The sequence below is a fragment of the Pan paniscus genome, chromosome 6 (assembly GCF_029289425.2).
Source record: "Pan paniscus chromosome 6, NHGRI_mPanPan1-v2.0_pri, whole genome shotgun sequence".
Lineage (NCBI taxonomy): Eukaryota > Metazoa > Chordata > Mammalia > Primates > Hominidae > Pan > Pan paniscus.
Window position 1 is genome coordinate 38,526,232 of NC_073255.2, and position 26,655 is coordinate 38,552,886.

The 26,655-nt window shown below is 45.4% G+C and overlaps 1 long non-coding RNA gene across 1 annotated transcript; it reads left to right on the top strand.

The window, feature by feature from the left end:
* The first annotated feature begins 3,354 nt into the window (after positions 1 to 3,354).
* LOC100981042 (uncharacterized) lies at positions 3,355 to 4,942 on the top strand. Its single transcript, XR_004672738.3, has one exon. It is a non-coding gene; the product is annotated as an uncharacterized LOC100981042 (long non-coding RNA).
* Positions 4,943 to 26,655: the final 21,713 nt, after the last annotated feature.

A 26,655-nucleotide genomic window follows, 5' to 3' on the forward strand; every position in this document is an offset into this window, starting at 1 on the left:
GACACTAGAATCCTTTGAAGTTTCCCTTTTCTATCAGGACTGTCTCCTTCTCCACCTTTTGGAGAAGATGAAGGGTAATCTCCCTTGAGAGAGCCTGTGGAGACACAATGATGGCCTCTGTTCTTTAGGAGTGGGGAAAAGATAAGTTATCTAGGTTAACTAGGATTAACTAATTCTGTTACTGAGCTGGGTGACAAGATGGGATTGGGGAATTTGTTTGGGGACTCAGTGAGGACATGCAGGAGACAGATTCAAAGAATCACATGTGAAATGGACAGGGCTCCAATCCCTCTAAAATATCTGTTGCTTTCCTTCTTCCACTTCGACCCCTATCCCCCATAATTCTTCTGTCTTTTTTTGGAGACAGAATCTTGTTCTGTCACCAGCCTAGAGTGCAGTGGAGCGATCTTGGCTCACTGCAACCTCTGTCTCCTGGGTTCAAGAGATTCTCCTGCCTCAGCCTCCCGAATAGCTGGGACTACAGGTGTGTGCCACCACGCCCAGCTAATTTTTGTATTTTTAGTAGCGACAGGGTTTCACCAGGTTGGCCAGGATGGTCTCGATCTGTGGACCTCGTGATCTGCCTGCCTCAGCCTCCCAAAGTGCTGGGATTACAGGCGTGAGCCACTGCTCCCAGCCAATTCTTCTATCTTTAAAAGGTAACCCAGGTTGGGAGGGAAGGCTGGGAGCACAGCAGAAGACAGAACTGCTTTGTTGAGCCCCAGAACCAGCAGCGGATACTCCCTGCCAATCACATGGCACTCACCTCTTTGTGTAAATTTAGAAGGTGCTTGCCCAGGAACAATCTGGCTTGACTGTCACAGCCATCCTGCAAGGTAAGTGGGGCAGTCGTTAACCCCATTTTCCAGATAAGGAAGCTGAGGCTCACATTGATTAAAAGACTTGCCCAAAGTAACCAAGCTGTTGAGGGGCAAAGCAGCAGGACACAGCATCCAGGTCTCTTGACTTTTGCTTCAAGAGCCCACAGCCACACTCGGTGCTTAGATGAGGCTTTGGCTCATCAGTGATTTGTGATGTTTGCCTTTTGCCAAAGAGGGGGATGGCTAAAGAGCTAGTGCCCTGACATTCTGGACTCTTGCCAGTAGATTTTGTCTGACTCTTGCTCTGATGCTATTCTTTGTTATTTTCAGGAAGGGGAGCTAGATGTAGAATACATTTCTTTTTCTTGGTAACGTGAACAGCAAGAAACAAGTAGAGTACATTTCTTATGAGAGAATATGCTCGGGACTTTGATTCATATCTGGTGGGTCCCAAAAGACCAGGGTACTGCAGATTTAAGACCATGTTGCAAATTCGGCATGCATTCAATAGGACTACCTTAGTGAGGGGAGTAATTTTATAAAATTATCAATTCAGTCTCAAAGAATAATAGCAGGAAATGTATTTCTGACTATTTAGAAGTGACTCATTGTGGGACTGTTTGAAAACTATATATTATTTTTATCAGTAAATAGAATTGCCTATAGTCAATGTTATCTCTTCACATCCAGGGATTCTAAGATCCGGTTACCCATTTCCCTCAAAACAGCAGATAGCAAAGCCAGGGAAATGAAAACCCACCAAACTTTCTGCAAGGCTGACACCACCCCTAAACCCCACTGCAAACTGATAACACCACACCCTCCTCTGCAAAATAACAGAGGGGCAGATAAGATGAAAATTTTCATTCCAATTAGCAATCATTTCCAGTCAGTGAAAGGCAGAATCAGAAGAGGTTCCACAACCAGAAAATCTTGGCTGGAATTTCACCATCAGGAATAAAACAGAAAAACTAAAAGAGTGCCCCAGATAGCCTTTCTTAGGGGCCTGTGTCAGGTAAGTGCTTTTGAATATTTAAAACAAAGGATGGCTAAGAGTTCTGCAGTCATTTTCCAGTTAAATATCAGATGGTATAAAATATTTTTATAGAAAGTACAGGCCAGGTGCGATGGCTCACACCTGTAATCCCCACACTTTGGGAGACCCAGGTGGGCAGATCACTTGAGGCCAGGTGTTCAAGACCAGTCTGGCTAACATGGCGAAACCCCGTCTCTACTGAAAATACAAAAATTAGCCTGGCGTGGTGATGCACACCAATAATCCCAGCTAGGTCAGGAGGCTGAGGCATGAGAATCGCTTGAACCCGGGAGGTGGAGGTTGCAGTGAGATGAGATCGAACCACTGCACCTCCAGCCTGGGCGACATAGTGACACTGTATCTCAAAAAGAAAAAGAATTCATAATCCACTTTTCATTAGCTGGTATTTGGCCTTACCAAGGTGAAGCATGAAAATGAAATTCTATCTGTATCAGCCAGATTCTCTCAGACACATGTATTCACTGCATGACGGACCCTGGTTTCCAAATTGTTAAGCATACCAGACTCTAGTGAATGCCCTTCCGAAAGGGCAATCATGCAGCAGGCCTTCCCATCCGAGAGCCATGGTCCCAGCCAAGGCAGCTTTCAGGGGTTGCTCCACCACTCTAGGGAGGCGGCCCAGATCTGTCTCTCCCAAACAGTGTCTGGGTTTGACACTTCCTGAGAAAGCAGAGATTGTTCCCTTTGTATGCCATGGCTCTGGAATGCAGCTCTTCCTGTAAGGAAGACAATGGTCTTTATGGGAAGGCTAGGACTTGAAGGAGGTAAGATTTGAATGGCAGAGCTGGGTGCTAGCTTTCCTGCTGAGGGAAATGGTGGGCACAGAACCCCCGCGGTGGGCAAGCTGGGGTGTGGGTGCCTGTGGGCTGGCAGGTGATTCTGCCCGGAGCATCGCAGGGGTGGGGAAGAGATCAAGGAGGTAAGAAAGGTAGTCTAGGGGGAGGGGCCCAGAGTTTTGAACACCAGACTTAGGAATCTGGGACATACGTACTGGCCTTTGCCATTCAAAGTGTGGTCCTGGGACCAACAGCATCCTTGGACTTGAAAGCTTGTTAGACACGCAGAAGCCCGGGCTCACCCCAGGCCTGCTGAATCACAACCTGCATTTTAACAAGACCCCCAGGAAATTTCTATCCTCCTTCAAGCACTGCTCTAGGCTAAGAGGAAGCAAGAACAATTTTTAGAGCTGGGGATTAAGTGATGGGAGGAGTGTTTGGGAATGAGGCCACTAGAGTGCTTAGAGAACACTCACTTGGGAGCCCCACAACAATGCAGGCGTGAGTGAAGGAGGGGGGCAGGGGGCTGCGAGGGAGACAGGTTTTCCCCACAAGCCACAAGGTCCGAGGCACGCCTCCTGCCCTGCCTCCACCTCAGGTCTCAGGAATCTTGTTGGTGATCCATCCAGACGTTGTGTGTTCTGGAAGTGGACATCGCGGCTCTGTGTTTTTGAAGTCAGATCTCATTGCTGTGGTTTCTATGCCTGACCCCCCGAAGTTCTTGCTCCTGTTGCCACAGGGAGCCGGGAGAGCACAGAGCGCTGCTCCCGGTGCCCTGCAGCCACACAAACATGCTCCTGCTCCTGGCGGAGGCAGAGCTGCTGGGAAAGACATTTCGGAAGTTTCCTGTGGCTGCAACAAATTGTTCAAATCTGCACTGGAGCACCGCTGTGACCTGTCTTTCTCCATCTTAGGGCAACCAGCTCCTGAAACTGGAAACTCCCCAGCACCTCCTCACCCTACCCCTCAGGCTCTCCTTGTGGGGGTGGGGCAGGGGGAGTTGTCTGGAATGCCTGGCCTCTCTGTCCAAGCATGGCAGCCTTGCCCCATGGATGGTGCAGACTCAGTTTCCCATGCACCTTGCCCCAGGGAGGAGGTAGGGGTTCCTTCCATAGAGATGGTGAAGAATAAGGGAGGTAGTGATCGTCTCTGGGATCCAGTTAGATCTGCGTTTGCAGGCAGAAAGAGGCTGGGGCACATGGAGAGAGTGATCAACTGGAAGATTCTAGGGTCCTCAATTTTGAAAGGTGACATGATACCCTGGAAAGGGCATGAACTTAGTTGTCAGTTCGTCCTTGCCTTTTCCAATCAATGATGTGTGGCCATGGCAAATTAATGAACATCTCTGAGTTTCGGTCTCCTGTCTAAAATGAGGTGATAATAGCTTCTTGAAGGTTGTAAGGCCCTGAACATGCTGCCTGGCACATAGATGGCTAATCAATATTTTCCTACCCTTCCCTTCCTTCCCTTCTCTGAAGTTGCTACCTGTCTCCTCCTGGGGTCTTGCAAATAAACTTCTGAATTAAATAGTTCCTGCCTGGTAATTTGTATCAACTGAGGGAAGACAAGTCTGGAATATTACTTTTTTTTTTTTTTCAGAGGGAGTCTCGCTCTGTCGCCCATTTTGAGATTGAGGGCTACACTTAAAAATAAATGTAACCATTGGCTGAAACCAGACCGCTTTCTGGAAGGGAGTCTTTTGGGGCTTCCTTCAATGAACAGACAGGAGTGTAATTAGTTATTTGATAGCAAATGGGTTCTCTCAGGACATAAATACAATTTAAAGCAGTTTGTTCTAGTGTCTACAGTTTCAACATTGCCCGTTGCATTCATGTTTCTACTCTTAACTTGCCAAGTAAACCCATAGTTTGTTAGTTCCAACACTAATCTCTGATCAGTCCCATTTATTCTAAATTTGTTTTCACATAATGGCTTCCACAACTCAAGGTATTTTCTATTCTTTGCTCTCTGGAGACTGAGAGGTTATCAGTTGTGGAAAGCCTTCCAGGAAGTTTTCCTCTAATGTAGTCCTGGGGAATACAGAAGCCGCCTCGAATGAATGGTCGGACTCACCTTTTCCCAGGACCATAAAAATATATATTTTTGTTTCCTACCCTAAACACAGTGTAACTCACTCCTTGTTTTTCCTGGGAGATTGTGGTAACATGGAGAGGCCTGGGGGGTCTCTGGGGTAAAGCAGCTTGTAAAACGACTATGGGGGGATTCCAGATCTGACTTAATCAACATTTCTCAAGATCCGTAGACCAATAAAACTGTTTGCTTTCTTACCACAGTTCCACCGGCTGATTTATTTCTCTTACTTGGCTGAAGCTGTCACTGCTCAAAGCAGTTCATTTGTCAGGTCGAGAGAATTACAATTCACAGGACCTCTTGCTAGTGCTATCTCAGTTTATAAATTTCACGAATCACAATTTATTGCGGTGCACCCCACAGAGTCTCCTATTAATAAATTGTGGCTCATCAGCAAAAGCACGTGTCTATGGCTCCCTTGGATATAGGCTTAGGGTCCTGGAGCGGCCGCACAAGCTGCATGTGGCCAACACACAAACGTAGCTGGGCCGGCTCCCGCAGCCTCTGTCTGAGTCTCCCTCTACTTGCAATGACTCTCTGCGTGGCCTGGTTTCTTGTTTTCACCTCTGCAGGGATGCCATGTAAAGGAGGCCAGACACCACCTGGGTATGTTTGTGTTGTGGTGGGGAGGGCCGGGCCATAGGAAGAACTTAATTCCTTCCAAAATCTACAGATTTTCCCCTAATAGATTTCATCAACCTGTGGGTACAAACAGAGTTGCATTAACAATGCAAACCTTTTGTTCACTGACTCTTTTCCTTCCCAGCCACCAGCACCTCAGCTAGAGCTTTCTGGAAGTCCTTGGGGTTTTTCACATGCTCTCGGAAGTGAGGCCAGTAGTGACTTGCCCAAGTAGTCAGGTCGGCTCCTCCAAGGCATTTTCCATTTCCTTCCTTCCCCCTGTGCTGGCCTCTTCTGCTGGGTGTGTGCAGTTCCCATGGGGCTTGCTATGTCTTCCACTCTCTCTGTCTGCTACTGACACCTAAGTCCCGACTAGGGGCTGCACTTTGTTCCCCCAAATCCATAAGTGAAATCCTAGCCCTCAGTACCTCAGAGTGTGACTGTATTTGCAGAGATGGCCTTTAACATGTAATTAAGGTAAAAGGAGGTTGTTAGGCTGGGCCTTAATCCCATATAACTGATGTTCTTATAAGGAGAGGAAATTTGGGCCCAGACACACACAAAGGGAAAGATCATATGAAGACACAGGGAGAAGACGCTCACCTGCTAGCCAGGGACAGGGGCCTCAGAAGGAACCAACCCTACCTTGGAAGAAGTTGACACCCTGATCTCAGACGTCCAGCCTTCAGAATGGTGAGAAAATATATTTCTGTTGTGGAAGTCACACAGTCTGGTACTTTGTCATGGTCATCCCAGGAAATGATTACAATCCACTACCAAGAAATGTCTGGCACCTTCATGACGACCAAGCTGGATGTCAAGCCAGGGATGACAGCTTGCAGCTTCTGCTGATGTTTGCCCTCGGAGAGGAGCCCCCAAACCCTGCTGTTTGTGCCGATGTCATTCAGTGTTTGTGGAGTAGCCCAGGGGTCTCCAACCCCGGGACCATGTATCGGTACCAGTCTGTGGTCTGTGGCCTGTTAGGAACAGCAGGAAGTGAGTGGCGGGTGAGCGAGCCTTACTGCCTGAGCTCCGTCTCCTCCAGATCAGCTCACCTGCCCCATTAGATTCTCATAGGAGTGCGAATCCTACTGTGAACTGTGCATGTGAGGGATCTAGGGTGCATGCTCCTTATGAGAGTCTAATGTCTAATGATCTGAGGTGGAACAGTTTCATCCAGAAACCATTGCCCCCTTCCCCCCTAGTCTGGAAAAATTGTTGCCTTCCCTCCCCGCATGTGCCCTGTGCCCTAGTATCTCTGGAGTCATTTTCCCAGAAGCTATCATGACTTTTAGTTAGAGTGAGAGGCTGGGGTCACTCAGGGCACCCGGGAATCACAGTGATCCTATGTAGTGGGAGCTGGATCCGTGAAGGAGATGGACACTGACTGAAGATTCCACTCCAGGCTGAGAGAGGAGAGAGGAAGTTCCCTGGCTGCTCTCTTCCTCCCACCCTCAGACTCTTGTCAGTGTCTCCTTGGCTGAGCCCTGCTGGGATCTGGGGCAGCTGGGGAAACACAGCCTTCAGGGGTCAGCCCCTGCCATAGACAGCAGAGCAGGAAATGGTTGAGGAGTGGCTCTCGGGGCAAACAGGCCCAGGACTAGGGTTCCTTTCATAGCTGTCTGTTAGTTTCTTGTGGCTGCTGCAGCAAATGACTAGACCCTTGGATGGCTGAAACAGCAGACATTTACTCCCACAGTTCTGGAGGCCAGACTTTCAAAATCAAGACATTAGCAGGGCTGTGCTTCCTTTAGAGGCTTCAGGGAAGGTCCTTCTATACCTCCTTCAGGCTCTGCTGACTCCAGGTGCGCCTTGGCTGGGGCTGCATCACTCCAATCCCTGCCGCCTCCTGCACATGGCCTTCTCCTTTCCTCTGTGTGTCTCTCCTCTGTGTGGCATCTTTCTCTATGTGTCATTGGACTTAGGGCCCACCCAGATTGCAAAGATCCCTTATCCAAACAAGGCCACATTCACAGCTTTTAGGGCTTAGGATGTGGGCATATCTTTTGGGGGCCACCATTTCACCCACTGCAACCTCCTTAATTTTGTTCAAGCTGTTCCTTCAACCTAGTGTCCCCTACCCTCCTCCTTCTAGAAAAATCCTGCAAATCTCCTCTCAAGTGTCACCTTCAGCATGAAACCTTGCCTGGACTACATGATCAGACCCACTTACCATCTCTCCTGGGCCCCCATAGTTCCTTGTTCTTTTGCATGGCACTTATCGCCTTGACAGTCCACTGGCAGCTCCTCAAGGGCAGAGCAGGGCCTGTGGCCTCTGCTCCAAGGGCCAATGTCACATCTCAGTTCCTTTCTCCCATGAGGGCCAAGGCCCTTTTGTCTGGGTTCCAGTCTTCTCTTCTTGTTTTGGGTCAAAACAGCTTCCTTACACCCTCCTGAGCCTCACGTGGCTCTGCCCTGCATCTGCTGGACACTCACCAGGCACCTCATAAGTCTGGGATTTGTCTCCAGTTTGCCTGAAACCCTCTCCTTCCTGGACCTACATCACACATGGCTGCCCAGAGCAGTCCTCATTAAGAAGTACTGCTGTTGATGAAGTCTTGTCAGAAACAAGCCTGGTCAGGACCAGAAGTGGGGAAAGAAACAGTCGATTTAGATTGTCACAGTACTTCGGGTAGAGGAATTTGATCTGGAATCGGGATAAAGAATGGGGCTATACCCTAAAAATTCATTTAAAGCTGGTAGGTGTTTTTCTTTAGCAAGCAATTATTGTATTTTGTTCTACTAAGTATTTTAAAAGCCTCCTAAATTCCTGTAGAGATAAGCTTTGTTTACCTGGAACACTTGGGAAATGAGGAGCACTATTCTTTTAATTTTATGGTAACCAAAACCCCCTTTTGGGTTTTAATTCTTGTTGCAATGTTGCCTTAACTGCATATATCTTTTCTGTTTTAGAAAGCAGAGCAAATGGGATGCACGCTTTTTGCTCACGCAAAGAGGACTAGGGGTGTAGCTTTGGAAATTGAGCTGAGTAATCTTGGGTCATGACCTTAACAAAATATTAACCAGGTGCAGTTGCTCTTGCCTGTAATCCCAGCTCTTTGGGAGGCTGAGGCAGGATGATTGCTTGAGTCCAGGAGTTCAAGACCAGCCTGGGCAACATATATACATATACATCATATACATATACATATACAAAAGTTAGCAAGGCATGGTGGCTGTAGTCCCAGCTACTTGGGAAGTTGAGGCAGGAGGTTTGCTTCTGCCTGGAAGGTTGAGAATACAGTGAGCCATAATTGTGTCACTGCATTTCAGCATGGGCAGCAGAGAGAGACACTGTCAAAAAAAAAAAAAATCCTTTTTTTTTTTTTTTTTTTTGAGATGGAGTCTCATTCTCGTTGCCCAGGCTGGAGTGCAATGGTACGATCTCGGCTCACTGCAACCTCTGCCTCCTGGGTTCAAGCAATTCTCCTGCCTGGGCCTCCTGAGTACCTGGGATTACAGGCATGCACCTCCTTGCCCGGCTAATTTTTTATTTTTAGTAGAGATGGGGTTTCTCCATGTTGGTGAGGCTGGTCTTGAACTCCAAACCTCAGGTGACCTGCCCACCTTGGCCTCTCAGAGTACTGGGATTACAGGCGTAAGCCACCGCGCTGGGCCAAAAAAATCCTTTTCATCAACTTGTTTTTTGGAGCATTTATTTTTTTCTCCAAAAGTGGAGGACAGAAAACAGCCAATTAAGCGAAGGTTTCTTTTGCTGATGTCTAATTTTGGCTTTTCTTCTGAAGTGCTAAGAATAATTTCTGAGCAGTAATCAATTGCATCTCTATAGAGGACAGACAGTATTATAAATATTGCCATAAGAAGAAAGTTTTGGCCACTTCTCTATGTTTCCTTCTATTTCAGTACTGGTAGTGTTAGGGGTGTGTGTGTGTGTGTGTGTGTGTGTGTATGTGTGTGTGTGTGTGACTATGTGCAGGTGCAACTGAGTTAGCCTAAGGTGAATAAACCCTACAATGGACTGAATGGGAAAAGCAGTGGATTAAATGTCAGAAAGCCAGGACTTTTTATCCTTCTCTTTATTACCAGTGCTATGACCTTTGGCAAGCACATTTAGCATGTCTATTTTCTCATCTAAAAATGGGAGTAGTTCTTATCTCAACCTGCCTTATGGGATTACCGTGGGAATGCAATCATATGGTGTGAAAATGCTTCATAAAGAAAGCACCGTACAGACTTCCTATGACATTACTACGACACCAAGTTCTGGGAAGAAAAGGGGAGAGTTTTCTAGAGGACCACTCTTGGTCATTTGTCTTGTTGCCATTTTCCTTCCCAACACCAATCCTGCTTTTGTCTCACTCGGTTTGTGTGTTGGGCTAATCACCTACAGGCTACGTCATGGCCTCATCTCCAGCCTTGCTCCTCCCCCGCCCTTACCTGTACTTTCTACAGCCAGTCCTGCGCTGCCAGCCGGCTCCACCTTGGTACACAGCCATTTGTTATGTTCCAGGAAGAAGCTAAACTCTGCTCCCTTTCACCCAACATAAAACCTTGATGTCTCCCTTCTGTCAAAAAAAAAAGAGGATTAGACGCCAGAGAGACACTATATATAGTTTTTCTTTGACTGCTGGAAAAGATAAGTGTCTGACAAGAGACAGGAATTGTTTGCCTATAAATTGAGTGCCAGCAGGTTTATCGCTGACCGCTGTAGATTATGTTGAGTGGAGTAATCAGAAGGAAGAATGGGAGGCTACAATAACACTGCGATAGCGGCGATTTGGACTCCACAATCAAACTCTCCTTGACTTATGCACCCTGGGTGGAAAGTACTTATGTTACAAAACAACAGGAGGTCCTGGCCCTGAGTTACTTATGTGTCTCACAGGCAGTGAGGCGAACCCTCGCCTGTTAGATTGGTAAGCTCCTTGGCTGGGTCCGATGTCACCTGAGAGGGCTGGACGGGATGGTGGGGATGGAAAGGGCTTCCTCCCACAGGGCATGGCACTGGCCCAGAGCCGGAATCCAGAGAGCTGCTGAGAAGGGCAGTAAATGCCTGGTGCAGAATAATATTTGGGCAGGGTGTTTCTTGAACCATGGGTGGCTGGTCGTTTTCTATGCTTCCCTCCTCCTGCAATCCTGGATGCTGCAGGTGATAAATAAATTCTTCAGTCCTAGTGGCGCCCAGTGTCTTCTTGGAGGACCCGGGCTGGCCCCCAGATGAGGTCACCATGAGGTTTACAAATCACATTAGTGGAGCCCAAAGGGCTCATGACAACTTCCGTGGATTCTAAGTCCTTTCTGCTTGGTTGGTGCACTCATATGGTGCTGTGGTCTAAGAGGTGAGGTCCCCTCCCAAACAGTCCTGTGAATGGCGGGGAAGGCATGGCCAGGGAGCTGCGATGACTCTCTGAGTGTGGAGCTCAGTGATGTTAATGCTCTGCCAGCAAGCGTGCATCAGCTCCAGGAGACTCCTGCTCCCCCAACTTGGCAGTGGGTTTGCTTTCTTGATAAATCACCCTCATAAACAATTGGATTTGGCCCAGATAAGTGTCTCTTGATCATGTATGCTACTCCCATTATGCCTCATTTGTGACTCCAGCGGGCTCACAAAAGGGACAGACTCAGTCCCTAGTAAAATGGATGGTCTGCATTCGCCGTGGGATTCTGTGGGGTGAACAGCCTCGGTACTGTTAAGACAAGACATGGTGTCAGAAGGAGGAGCCCCTGATAGGTGCCTCTTCCAAAAGCCAAAGAGTTGAATTCGGTGCTCACAAACCTCCCAGGTGCTCCTCACTGTCTTTGAAATGAAGCCTCACCTCTCTCTCTGAAGAGGCATCAAGGCCTCAGCCTGTCTTTCCAGCCTCATCTCTTGCCACTCCCTGCCTGCAGTGCTGCGCGCACCCCTCCAGCACTGCCCACATTCTTTCAGTTCCTCAGGAGTTCGGTGTCTGTGCTCATGGACATCACTCATGCTACTCCCCTTTGGCTCAAACACCTTTCTTTCTGGTGAGCTTCTACTCATCCTTCAAAACCTAACTCTAGGGCACCCTTATTCTAACTTCGGGGTCCATCCATCCTCCTCACTGACACTCAGAACTACAATGAAATATTTCCTTGTCTGTGCTCTTCAGGGCAGGCTGCTTATCTGTCTAGGGTATGGTGTATCATCTGGCACACTAGGTGTTCGCTCAAGGCCTGTTTTCCCCACTGAATACTGGACTCCTCCAGGGCTGAGATCTTGCTTGTTTAACTTTACATACTCAATAACCAACCATGTTAGAATCTCAATTTCCTCTGAACTAAAATAATGCACCTGTAACAAATGTGACAAAGCCAAGTGGCAATTGCCACTTACTCACTGAACACCTATGAGGGTAAAGTGAGATAATTCACAGAAAAGCATGATCCTCTTCCACAGCACTTTATGGTACATTGCCAATAAGAGTAAGATGGAGTGGCAGTAAGATGGGTGGAGATATGGTTTGGCTGTGTCCCCACCAAAATCTCATCTTGAATTGTTCCCATAAGCCCCACGTGTTGTGGGAGGTACCAGTGGGAGGTAATTGAATCATGGGGTCAGTTACCCTCATGCTGTTTTTATGATAGTGAGTGAGTTCTCACGAGATCTGATGGTTTTATAAGGGGCTTTCCCCCGTTTTGCTCGGCACTTCTCTCTTGCCTGATGCGGTGTAAAACATGCCTTTCGCCTTCTGCCATGAATATGAGGCCTCCCCAGCCAGGTGGAACTGTGAGTCTGTTAAACCTCTTTTTCTTTATAAATTACCCACTCTTGGGTAAGTCTTTATCAGCAGTGTGAAAATGGACTAAACAGGTGGAGACGTGGATTGAGAGCAGGGGAGAGAAGGCTGAAGATGCATCTTCTGGGAATAATCCTGTGCCTTTATTTTGATTGTTTATTTTATCTTTCATCAGAATTTCTTAACTTTTATTTTCACTACCAATAGTGTAATTGCTTGGCTGCATGTCATTGCTGAGGGAAGCAACATTGAATTGACAATCAAGACACCCAGATTCAAATCTAGCTCTGCCATAAATCATAAATCATCTTTGTTAGGGTTTCCTTACTTGTGAAGCGGGTGACTCGGCCCAGTACCATCTTGCTGACTAAATGGTTTTACAGATAATGAGACAATCAACTGAAGAGTACTAGATAGATCCCACCACTTGCCAAGCATTTTGCTGGGATCTTTACATAGTTTATTTCTGAAGCTCACTCTTGGCTATGAGATAGACTCCATCATTATCCTCATTTTACTGGAGAGGGCTTCAAGGTACAGAGGGTCTCCAAAGGTGAGGCGTTGCCTAAGTAGCAGAAACTGTGAAACTGTCTTCCAAAGTGGTGGTATCAGTTTGCATTCCCACCAGCAGTGAAGCAGCATTCCTGTTGGCCCACATCTTTGCCAGCATGGGTGTCAGTGTTTTGGATTTCAGCCATTCTGATAAGTGTGAAGTGGCATCTCGTTTTGCATCAGGGTGTGTAGCAGGGTGTGATTTAGGCTGAACTCTAAGTCCAGAGTCAGGCAGCTATTCTCTGCCTATTGTACATTACTTGTATTTTGGATATAAGGATGCACAATTTTCTGCTACTTTTAGGCATCATGAAAGGGCCCATGATCTCTGCAAAAACTTGAAATACCTAAATGTCATGTGGTTGCCAAGTTTTGTTCATCTAATTTCATCAATAGAACTTTCCTTTAAATGGTCTAGGAAGTCTGTGTCTAGTTTATGCTCCCCACTACTGCCAATGTGATCTTTTTCAAATAGAATCTGATCATGAGTATCCCCTCTTCAGAGCCTTCAGGCCCTCCATCAAAACTCCAATCAAAACTAAGATTTTAAATGAGAATTTCAAGGCCCCTTATGATTCAGCTCTCACATACATCTACTGCTTCTTTCACTTTTCTCTCCCCAACACCACCTCAACCCCCACCCTGCTGGTGCCACCAATGGACAAGCTGGAAGTAGCAGTGCTTCCTCTAAACCCAATATCCATACAGTGTGTGGGCTCAGTTAACTAGGCATGGATTCTCCTTATCTAAAGGATTTCCCCACGGACTTTCCTTCTCAGCCTGGCAAGCTGTTTTATTATTGTACACCTTGTTAAGATATTATTTCTTCTTCAAAGATTTATCCAACTCTGAAAGAAATTTCTAACTATTCTCTTTGTGGTAGGCATGGCTAATTGCCCAATCCACATTTCCCCCATCTCTTCTTTCTCATTTTCTGCATTAGTCATGAGTTAATCCATTGCTACTTAACAAATTAGCCCCAAACTTCATTAAAACAGCAGCAATCACTTATGATCTCATGCCATTTCTGAGAGTTATGAATTGCTATGGTGTGAACGTTTGTGTCTCCCCAAAATTCATATGTTGAAATTCTATCCCCCAGTGTGATGGTATTAGGAGGTGGGGCCTTTTGGAGTTGATTAGGTCATGAGGGTGGAGCCACCATGAATGGGATTAGTGCCCTTATGAAAGAGACCCTCTTGCCCCTTGTGTCATGTGAAAATGCAGCAAAAAAGATGGCTGTCTATGAACCAGGAAGAAAGCCCTTACCAGACACTGAATCTGCTGGCACTTTGATCTTGGACTTCCCAGCTTCTAGAGCCATGATAAATAAATTTCTGTTGTTTATAAACTACCTGGTCTATGGTATTTTTGTAATAGCAGCCCAAACAGACTAACACAGACATCCATGAGGGGGTTAGTTGGGTGATTGTGGCTGAGGGGCTCATGACATTGCATTGGGTTACAACTGGGGCTGCAGTTATCTGAAGGCTTGATGGGGCTGGAGGAACTGCTTCTAAAGTGGCTTGAGCACACAGCTGATGTGTTAGTGCTGGTGGCTGACAGGAAGCCTCAGTTCCTCACCACATGGACCTCTCCATATAGCTGATGGAGTGTCTTCACCACATGATGGCTGGCTTGTCCCAGATCTTCCTTTCTCACTGATCTCCAATTTTGTTCAGTGCAGCAATGTGCCCACTTTATAAAATTGAATTCCCAGCTCACTTGTGCCTGGTGGCCCCACGACATCATTCTAGCCGATGAGGTGTATGTGGATGTCTATTGGGTGGAGCTTCCTGAACAGCTCTTAATTTCCTGGTTAAAAGAGACAGTCTCACTTGGTACATGCCTTTTGACCTTCACTGTTAGCTGTTTTTCGTGCCCACAACCCACATTCGATGTCTGGATGTGCAAGCAGTCATCTTATAGGCATAAAGATGAAAGTCACAAATGACGGATGGTGGGGGGGAATGATAAAGGGAGTTTGAGACCTGACGGCTTAATGGAGCTTCTGGTGCTACCTCCCTGGACTGACTACATAGCTCTGCACTTTCTGTTATTTGGGAAAAATGACTCCTATTTGGTTATGTCACTGTTTCTTGCTACGTGCACCTGGACACAATCCTAGCCCCAATACATTCCTTTGTCATCTTCTGACTTCTATAATTACACAGTACATCACACTGAATTTTCATTCCTTATTTACGTAGGTTTCTCCTCAACTCTTCAGTGAACTACTTGAGGGCAAACATTGGGTCAGACTTAGCCTTGTACAGTACATTTTTATTAAATTGATGAGTTTATATTTAAAATGAACCTTTAATAAATTCTTCGAACGTTTCCCTCAGAGAATAAGCTCAATCATTCTATTGGTGATCAGCAAATCTTGTCTCATCCTGAGCTTCTTTCCCACCGGTGCCAAGGCCTGGGTCAGAGAAGAGAGACATCAAAGGCAGCCGAGGGGGTGGGGAGGGAAAGACCTGTTTGATGTGAAAATAGAGGGAGGGGTCTTTCGTGGGTTGACTACAAAGAAGCACTTCTTCTGTGAAAGTGGCTGCTGGCTCACCAGGTCATTATTTTTGCCATTCACCTTGCATGGGTCAGAGGACTTGAAGATAGATTCCCGCAGCCAGAGAGTCTACAATCATCGCAGACATGACTCTAACCTGTCACTGCCCCCTGCCCCCTTTTAAGGCCTCTGCCTCAAAGGATAAGAAGGGAAGAGCCAAAGTTGATTCCAGGGTGATGAGGTGACTAGGAGGATGGCTTGTCATTAAGAGAAATAGGTGGTCAGGGGTGGGGGGCAGAGACACACAATACAGTGGGGTTTCTTCCACATCCCAGTGGTGCTGGGCAGCAGGCCAGCAGGGAGGTGGCTCGGAGAGTTGTCAAGATGGAAGTGATCCCTGGAAATGTGGGGAAGAAGGGATCCCCCAAGGGCATTTTCTGCCCAAGTAAAGTAAGGAGAGAAAGAGGAGAGGGCCAGAACTCTGGGAAATCTAAACTTGGGCGAATCAAGAGAAACAAATGGGATTTTTAGGGCAGTGGAACGATACAATTCTGTAGTGGTGGATGCCTGTCATTATACATTTGTCAAAACCAAAAGAATGGACAAGACAAAGAATGCACCGTAATGTAAACTGTGGGCTTTAATAATATTGTATCAGTATTAGCTCATCTATTATAACAACCGTACCATGCTAATGCGAGATATTAATAATGGGGAAGTTGGCAGGGGTAAGGGGGAGTTATGTGGAAACTCTCTGTGCTTTCTGCTCAATTTTTCTGTAAACCTAAAACTGCTCTAAAAAATGAGGTCTATTAATTTAAGAAAACCCACAAAAAATAGAGAAAGAAAAACGGGAAGGAGAAAAACAAAACGAGTTCAGTCTTGGATGCCAAAAGAGAAGAAGAGGAGAAAGGCGAAGGAACACTCTGGATTAATGGGACTGACATCAAGTCAGGAATCAGAATAGCCTCTACCAAGCCATTTACTATGTGTGACCTTGGGGAATCCGCTTACTACATCTGTTATGTCTGGGATTCATTATTACTGTTCTTACCTGTGTAATAACTATGTAAGACATTAGAGTGTTTCCCCAAACTTGGTAAACATACCAAAATCAGTTGGTGGTTTTGAAGATACTGGAATGTGACCTTCAAAATAATATTGAATCACACAGTAAGAAAGTAATCTGCTTTTCAGTTCAAATTTGGTGAAATAGAAAGTTTCAATTTGATGTTAGTATGACTGTAATGGCTTTGCAATAATTAACTGCTGAGCTCAATTTTTATTGTGATAAATAAAATATATATAATATAAAATACATATAATATAAAAATCACCACTTTAACCATTTTTAAGTGTACAGTTCAGTAGCATGAAGTACATTCACATTGTTGTACAATTATTATCATTATCTCTCCAGAACTTTATTTTTTATTTTTTGAGACAGGGTCTCGCTCTCCTACCCAGGCTGGAGTGCAGTAGTGTGATCATAGCTCACTGCAACTTTGAGCTCCTGGCAATCCTTCCATCTTAGCCTCTCAAAGTGCTGGGATTACAGGCATAAGCCACTGCACCTGGCCTATCTCCAGAACTTTTTAATGAACCCAAACTGAAACTCTATATCCATTAAATAATCACTCTCCATCCCCTCTTCCCCAGCCCCAGACAACCACCATTAATACTTTCTGTCTCCATTACTTTGACTACTCTAGGTATCACATATAAGTAGAATTGTATAATACTTGCCCTTTTATATCTGGCTTCCTTCACTTCACGTAATATCTTCAAGTTAATCTGTGTTGCAGCATGTGTCAGAATTTCCTATCATTTTAAGGCTGAATAATATTCCATTGTACAGATTGACCACATTTTGCTTATTCATTCAACTATCCAGGACACTTGGGTTATTTCTGCCTTTGGATTTTGTGAATAATGCTGCTATGAACATGGGCATACAAATACCTCGTCAAGGCCCTGCTTTTGATTTCTTTGTGTACACGTCCAGAAGTGAAATTGGTGGATCAAATGGTAGTTCTACGCTTAATTTTTTGAGGACCCTCCGTACTGTTTTTCACAATGCCTGCAGCATCCTTATTTTAAGACAAAATGTGAATGGACTGTGGGCTCTAAGCCTTGTCAGGAAATCGTTTCTGGCTACACTTACAAAGGAAATGCGGGAAACGTGGTCACTCAAGCATGGCCCCCACTATGTCCTCCCAATGCCCCATTCCTTGCCTCTCCTATGGGCCATCAAAGAAATCTGTGGGCACCTGGGCGTGAGGCTCCACTGAGATCCTTATGGGTGGGACTGGAGTGGAGCCTCCTCCTCGTGGGTTGGACAGTGGTTAGAAAGCAGTGTCTGGGACTAGGTCCTGGGAAAAGTCTGGCATTTGGGGACAGGGGAAGGGTTGATATTGACCCTTGTGAGTGAGACAGGCCTCTATGGACCTGGAAGGGCCAGGAGGAAGCTCAGTAGGTGGAGTGAGCCTTCCTCCTCTGGGTGGGAGCAGTGGGGGAAACCAGAGAGCTGACTTTCTCCAGGGGCTCAGTTCACCTTCAGCCACAGGCCACAGTCTCTGACTTTAAAATTGAACAACATTGTTTTGTTTTCACTGAATTTCTTTATACTAGTGCCTCTTATTTAAGACCAATGATACTGATTATTAATAAGAACAATATACATTTTTCTTTCAAAATAAATTTGTTAAAATAGGTGAGTCTATTTAAGAAAAATGCTTAGTAAGTAACTGAGGGGCAAAAGGATATGGCAAACATGGGGAAGGTGGTACGATCATCTAGCCTGAAGTTTGGGACTGAGATATTGCATGCTTTTTTCAGAGTCATGAGGTTCAAATGACAAAACATGTGTGAAAGTGTTTCATGAGCTATAAAGCACCCTTTGGGTGTAACACAGCATCATTTTCATGACAGATGCTGCAGGTGGTCCAGTAGAGTGGTGCAGGAAGGCAGGCAGGACTGGAGAGTAAGGGGGAGGTGGGGAATGAGGAGCACCAGGGTAGGCAGGAGGTTAATGGGTTTGGTGGTAAAGGGAAGACAGACCTGAATTTTTTTTTTTTTTTTTTAAGAATGGGGACATTGAGTGTGATCTCTCACATGGAGGGGAAGCAGCAGAATCTCATCTGACAGCACATGTGGGCAGCAGCGATGGCCTGGTGGGGCAGTAGAGGTGGGATTATGGGCAAGACTGGGAAGGGTGTGCTCCTTTCTCAGAGGCCAGAGCTCGCTGGTTTGGCAGTGGTAGAGAGGAGAGAGGCTAGCCTGCGAATGGGCGTCCTCAGGGAAGCAGGAAGTGAGTGGGTGTGGGCAGGTCTGCAGTTCACTCCGGATGGAAGGAAGGCTGCCGGGAGTAGGAACCTAGGGCAGCATTCTTCACAATCTATGTGCAGAGTCTTTCCTGGGCAGAGGTTTCAGAATGCAGATTCCTGGGCTCTCCCCTCTGCCTCTACTTCTGAATGTCTAATGGCAGGCCTGGGAACTGTGTCTGTAACATATACTCAGAGAGGATGATGCTGGAGAACAATTAGGAGATCCAATGAAGACACCAAGGGGAGCAAAAGAGACTGTCAGCACTTTGGTTGGAGCTAGAGTTGGTCAAGGCATTATTCCATGTATTTCACCTGGTTTTCACTCATTTGACAGGGATCTATTGTGCTTTGGTGTGTCCAGTACTGTGGGAAACACAAATAAAGGAGGTAGAGCGGTGGGGAGAGTGAGACTGGTGAAGGCCCAGCAGCTGTTCCAGGCGCTGTTTCTCCCTGGCAGAGGCTGGATTCATGGATGATGCTGGTACTGAGGCGTGGTTTGACTTTGAGGAGCATGAATGCCTGGCCTTTGGTATCTAGAGAGATGAAGGGTACAGTTTCAGCCTGGACATTCAGTTTTCCCTGCCAAATCTAGGTAGACGATGACTTGAGTTCTTAAGTACACAAGGAGCAGTCCAGGGTCCTGGGTGTTGGATGATTTCTATAATGCCAGCTGGCATTTTTGCTCCGTTAGTGTGCCACAGATGGGGGAGTCACTGGTGAGTGCCACTGAGGGCAGGCCTTATTCTGCTTCCTTTCTTGGGACAACATTGACTCCACTGGTTTAAGCTGACAGAGATTTCTCCTGGTGTTGGTGCTAGCCATCTTCCAGATGAGATTAAAACCTAAAATGCACATTTAGTTTGTCTTAAAAGTGTCTTACAAGCAACTTGTCTGCTGAGCTCTGTGTGCTGCAATCATGGCAGGAAATGGAATCTCGGGTTTCAGGCAGGGGCAAGTGATACAGTTTAGAGTTAGTGTTGAGGCTTGAAGACTGTAGGGTTACAACATTCAGTTGGATGTGATTCAGAGCAAGTTCGGACAGTCTTTCTCTCAGAAATTGACGCAAGGCTGCACTCTATTTACTGGAAGGCTTGCAGGCGGTTGACTGCTAATGTGCTCATACGGAATTTGGGCAACAACACCTCTTGCCCTCTCTAGACTGTCACTAAGTACACAATCCGATGCTTGTCATGCTGACTTGGTTTCCTCTGTTCTACTGAGGACTTGGTTGTCCTTCTTCAATCTTTCCCTTCATATCACACATGGTATGACTCTTACCAACCTTCCCTTTAGCTATACCACATCAACTATTCAACTGCAGTAGCTGTTGGGCAATTGGAGACTGTCTTTTCTTTGCCTTCCTGGGAAGAGGCCATGATGGTTCCACGCCAGCAGCCCTAAGGTGGGAGGGGCTTGTTGCTTTCACCAGGGACCGTGGTACCACCATCACCTTGGTGGGTTTGATGCAACACGAGGAGGTGGATGATGGAACAGGCGCCCCTAGATTGGGTCCTCTGCTATGGGGGAGGGGTCATTAAAAGATCTGTTTTAGGAGAATCACTCTAGGCTGGGGCAGGGTCCCAGCAGAATGTGATTTCTACTTCTAAAGGTACCCAGAGGTACCAATTTCACTCTGAAAGGAGCCAGTTCTTGCTCTGCTCCAATTTGGTCTTTAGTCTTCTGGGTTGAGACAAATATGTTCAACAGAGCCCCCTTGTGGAGAGAGACAATGTACAACTGTCTATCAAAGGCCCTGAGAAGGCCTGTAGCAAAGAAGCCCACTGCCTTTAATTCGGCATTTCCCAATATTATTAAGTCATAGAACCTCCTTTTCTAAATTTTGCTATGTACTCCTGGGGGAACTAGTGTTCCACAAAGTACCCTCTGCAAAACACTGTTCTAAGAATTTAATAATTCCAAAACCTCCATTGCCCTTTAAAAAAAAAAAAAACCAAAAAAACAAAAACCTGTATCTGGGGTATATATCCTGGTGACTGGTAATCATAATCTTAAAATGAAAAAGTTAGAAGGGCCTGCTTTTCCTTTCTTTAGAAACAGAAGAAAAAATGAGTACATAATTAGCATATGCTAACTGCTATAATAGGCAACTCCCTGAATTTTGATTATCTTAAACTACATACATTTATCTCTCTACTATGTCACAGCTCAGTGCAGTTAGTGGGGAGCCCTACCCTGTGAAGTCATTCAGGGTTTCATTCTTCTCCCACTGTGTGGCTTTGCCATGTCCAGAATGGGACTTCAATGTCACCTTGCTGTGGTCCAGCTGGCAGATGGGGGAAGAGAGAGAGTAAAGAAGACACACGTGCTGAACTCCTTGGGCCCAGCAGTGACATAGCCAGCCCTACATACATGCTATGGTGAGACCCTCTGTGGTGCCCCACCTAGATACAGGCATGCCAGGAAAGGCAGCTTAGCCTTGTGTCCAGAAAACTGAAACACGCACGGCGAACATCTGAGTCCTCTCTGCCACTGTGAGATAAGACATTGAGTTGAGGTGTCTGAATCCTAGTCTGGGCGGAGGCAGAAGGAAGGGACCCAAGAGATGGTGAAGACAGAGAGAAAGGCAGGACCGGGAGCCTGGAGCAGAAGGAAAAGGACACCCGGGAGCCAGCCTAGGAGAGGCAGAGCCAAAGACTCCAGGGTCTCCATGAATAGAAGGTGCCATCCTGAGGCTCTGAGAAGGGATTGGATGCTTTTAAAGAAGCATGGGAGTTGGGCGTGGTGGCTCACACCTATAATCCCAGCACTTTGGGAGGCCGAAGCAGGCAGATCATGAGGTCAGGAGTTTGAGACCAGCTGACCAACACAGTGAAACCCCGTCTCTACTAAAAATACAAAAAAAAAAAAAAAAAAAATTAGCTGGATGTGGTGGCAGGCTCCTGTAATCCCAGCTACTCAGGAGGCTGAGGCAGGAGAATTGTTTGAACCTGGGAGGTGGAGGTTGCAGTGAGCCGAGATTGTGCCACTGTGCTCCAGCCCAGGTGACAGAGTGAGACACTGTCTCAAAAAAAAAAAAAGCATGGAAGAAAAGAAGGAAAAGGACATGGGTGAACAGAAATTCCAGAAGCACGTAAGGGTAGCAGCAGTCTGTAGGTAACTTCCATACTAGGGAATCATTCTCGTTTTCTTTATAGTATATTGAAATAATATACATTTACCTGAGGGGAAAAAAAGCATTTCTTTTGAAGTAGGAACAAGTCAGGAAAGAATTTACTTTTATTAGCTTTACTTTAGTAAAGTATTTTTGTTCCACTGGTCCAGGGCTTCTCAACTTGTATGCCACCAATGGTCTTCCCACGCCTTAGGGAATGGGATGGGGTGGGAATAGAATCCCTCAACAATCTCCTCTGACTCTGGAATCTCCTCCTTTTTCCTGAATGAGTCATACCAACATCATCATTTTCTGTGTGTACCATAATGCACAAAACTCTGGGAAGCTCCATATTAGCTCAGTATCAGTGTCTGCCAAGGTATGGGGTGGTACCCATCGTAAAACTCCACAGTCAACCCATCAATTACCATATTTTATCTCTTTACACCCTGTGTTGCATAAATGCCCAAGAAGCAAGAAGCAATCAAATTAGAAATAGTTGCAGAAAATATGACAAAGGAAAAATAAAGATTGGAAAGACAACAAGGAGACAAGAGAGAGGTCGGGTTGGTACCCAAGAAGGCATGTGGAATAGACTTGAGTGAACTGCACATTCCACAGCATCAATGAGATAAAAATAAAATGGATATTCAGAAGCAGCCTATTCCTCTCAGTAAAAAAGGTCCTAGAAAAAGACATCTTTCCTGATGATCCAAACCCTCCATAACATTCTTATAGTGAATACAAACACACACTTTGTGGGACTCTTCTTCAGAGTGTTCTTCAGTGTACGTTCAGGGCAAAATTCCAAAGTTCAGGCTGGGAAAAGTAGTTTGGGAAGGGGTGAAGGTGGGGCCAGGAATGCATCTGTGTGAGATGATGTTCAACATCCCAGGGAATCCATAAAATGTAAATAAAAATGCAATGCTACTTTCCAGCTATCAGATTGGCAAAGATTACAGAGACTAATTCCAAAGAGGAATAATGCCTCATACCTGTGAGGGTGTGTAGAAACTGGCACTTCTGATATTTCTAAATTGATACAACCTTCTTGCATAGCAGTTTGGCTGTGTAAAAACACATCAAGACAAGTATGGCCTTGAGGAAGACTCTTTCTAGAAAATTCACTGAAGGAAATAATCATGGGTGTGTCCAAAGATGTACTTACAAAGATGTTCATCATTGCATTGTTTCTAATGTCTAAAAATGAGAAAATAGGGGATTGAAGAAATTGTAGTTTACCTATGAAGTAGGATAGACACTAAAAATCATGTTGAAGAAAACAATGTAAAAATAAACCATGTTGGATGATTTTTTACTGACATGGAAATCCATTTATAACTAAACAGATGAGACAAGCATATTACTATGCAATATAATTTTATTTAAAAAAAATGCACACAAGTGTACACACACACATCCTAGAATTATATACATTAAAATGTACATAGTGGTTTTCTTCGTAAGGTGATATTTTGAGTAATATGCGATACACAGTTTTTCATTTTCTCTGTTTCTTTTTCCTTGCATTTATCTTCTAAATTTTTGACACTAAGAAATAAAAATCCATTTTTATTTTTTCTTTATGATTATTTATTTTTAACCGACAAAAATTGTACACAGACAGTCCTCAATTTACAATGGTTCAACTTACGATTTTTGACTTTATGATGGTGGGAACACAAGGTGAGGTCAGTAAAAGCAGTGTTTTGGGTACCATTCTGTTTTTCACCTTCAGTACAGTATTTAATAAATTACTTGAGATATTCAACACTTTCTTATAAAAAGGTCTTTGTGTGAGATGATTTTGCCAAACTCTAGGCTAATGTAAGTGCTCCGAGCACGTTTAAGGCAGGCTAGGCTAAGCTGTGGTAAAATTCCATTTTTAAAGTGAGGGATGGGGCTAATCATTTTTATACCATTCAGAGTCTCTTCAAAATGACGATAGAGAACAGGGGAGCAAATTCTCTATACCTTGCCATCCTCCCTGGGCAAGGGACATGAACCACGCTCTCCCCAGAAGCATGTCTCACATTGATGCAATGCCATCGCCTCTGTAATAGTTTGGGGTGGAATTATCCATTTCAGTTATTATACCTAATAGAAATCACAATGGTAAGAAAGTGGTTCGCTTACCATAGAAATCACTTTCAAGCAACTAACCCATCCACCATCCTCTCTGTTCTGGGACTATGTCATCTTTTCCTCTTCTATCCAACTTTAGCAGCTTCCTCCCATGGTCACATCCTGATCCTTGTCAGTTCCAGGAACTTCTCCATAGAAAACAAACATCCCACTCTTGAACTTAGCCTCTTCTCCTCTCCAGCCGTCTATTCAACACCCCTTCCATCTTCAATTGCTCTTAGAATTAATTGGGACCTTTGACCAGCTCCCCATATATACATTTTCTCATTATCCATCACCTGCCTCCTGTCTTTATTGTTCAGTTCAGATTTCATAAAACTAATCTTTTACATATTAAATTCCTATGCATCTCTGTCCTTCCAAAATGGAATTAGCAAGACTCCAACCCTGGATCAATCCATCCTCTACCTTCTCCTGGCGTCTGAAAATCGCCGGAGGAAATCTGCACAACTATGTCAATTTTTAACATCATAAATTCTGAAATAACAATGCTAACTGGGATCCCGATGGAGTACAGCAAACTTACTTCATTTTTCCAGAGAGCTCACTCTTCCCTCCTTCACCAAGATGCCTCCATTCCCTGTACTCTCTCTAAAAGTTGGTTCCACTGGAACCCTCCCTCAGTTTCAGCCTCATAGTGGAGCTGCCAGATGGAGCCTGCTGCTGAGCGCAGGCTCTCACTTGCCCCTACGCTCATCCTCCACTTCTTGCTCCTAACCACACTGGAGGAACTGTGCTCAGATCCCTCTCTGCTGCCTTCTTGGGGCCTCCTTCAGGTAGGAAGGCCCTCTCCTCCTTCATCTTAGCTTCTCCCCTTTATTACGTCCCTTTCAGGATTCAAACACACCCTCAAGTCTTAAAAAAAAACAAGAACAACAGATCAGCAAACAAACCCAGCATCAAAATCTATTCGAGAGCCCAGTGTCCCAGGCCCTTATCCTGGAACTGGCTGAGCTCCAAGACAGGAATCCAACTGATGAAAGCCTGACTCTAGGGGATCCAGAGCAGCTGGAGGAATGCGTCCCATGGCCTCACTGCACCGGGCAGCCACTGCGGCCGTGTTGCCTGGTGGAACCGCTCATCCCAGCTTTGACGAACCTGACTCATCCCACCAAAGGTGGAATGCGACTGTTCCCTTGCCAGGGTGGGGCTTATTCCTGAGTCGGGCACCTAAGGAGAGTTTCCAGGATAATTCTGGAGAGGAGTATTGGAAAGGGTGAGAGAAGTCTGAAGGTTTCTTAGAAAAGGACCAGAAGCATCTTCCTGGGTAGGAGACACATTCGGGTTTTAAAGTAGTGGGACAACAGCCATCTTTGGGAAGGGGACACCCCCTCAGCAGGATGCTGCAAAGGGAGAGTTCTGAAGGCAGAATCTGTAAAAAGATTCTGAAGGTTTCTTAGAAAAGGACCAGAAGCATCTTCCTGGGTAGGAGACACATTCGGGTTTTAAAGTAGTGGGACAACAGCCATCTTTGGGAAGGGGACACCCCCTCAGCAGGATGCTGCAAAGGGAGAGTTCTGAAGGCAGAATCTATAAAAAGATTCTGTCCATATAAGCTTAGTGAGTGCTTCTCAAAGTGTAGCCCATGGGCCACCTACATCAGAATCTCCTGGGGACATTTGGCAAAAACTTTTTTGGATTCCTGGACCCCATTCTATTAAGTCACAATCTCTGGGGAGTGTCTGTAAAATCTGCATTAAAAATTTCAACTTTCGGCCAAGTGCGGTGGCTCACGCCTGTAATCCCATCACTTTGGGAGGCCGAGGCAGGTGGATCACGAGGTCAGGAAATTGAGACCATCCTGGCCAACATGGTGAATCCCCGTCTCTACTAAAAATACAAAAAATTAGCTGGGCATGGTGGCGGGCGCCTGTAGTCACAGCTACTCTGGAGGCTGAGGCAGGAGAATGGCATGAACCCAGGAGGCGGAGCTTGCAGTGAGCCGAGATTGAGCCACTGCACTCTAGCCTGGGCAACAGAGCAAGACTCTGTCTCAAAAAAAAAAAAAAAAGTAAATAAATAAATAAATAAATAATTTTTTTCATCTTTTATTTTTGACTCAGGGGGTACATGTGCAGGCTTGTTACATGGGTATATTGCATGATGCTGAGGTTTGGGGTACGAATGATTCCATCACTCAAGTAGTGAGCATTGTACCTAATAGGAAGTTTTCCAGCCCACATTCCCCTTCCTCCCTCCCGCTTCTAGTAGTCTCCACTTTCTATTGTTCCCATCTTTATGTTCATGTGTCTTCAATGCTTAGCTCCCACTTATAAGTGAAAACGTGGTATTTGGTTTTCTGTTCCTGTATTCATTTGCTTAGGATCATAATCTCCAGCTGCATTCACGTTGCTGCAAAGGACCTGATTTCATTCTTGTTTATGGTTGTGTAGTATTCCATGGTGTATATGTACTGTATTTCCTTTATCTAATCCATCTTCGATGGGCACCTAGATGGATTCCATGACTTTGCTATTGTGAATAGTGCTGTGATGAACATATGAGTGTGTGTGTCCTTTTGGTAGAAGAGTTTATTTTCTTTTGGGTTTATACCCAGTAATGGGATTGATGGGTCAAATGGTAGTTCTGTTTTAAGCTCTTTGAGAAAACTACAAACTACCTTCCACAGTAGCTGGCCTAACTTACATTCCCACCAGCAGTGTTTAAGTGTTCCCTTTTCTTTGCAACCTCCCTAGCCTCTGCTATTTTTTGACTTTTTAATAATAGCCATGCTGACTGGGGTGAGATAGAATCTCATTGTGGTTTTGATTTGCATTTCTGTTATGACTAGTGACAATGAGCATTTTTAAAAATATGTTTCTTGGCCACTTGTATATCTTCTTTTGAGAAGCAACTGTTCATGTCCCTTGCCCATCTTTTTTTTTTTTTTTTTTTCTGAGACGGAGTCTTGCTCTGTAGCTCAGGC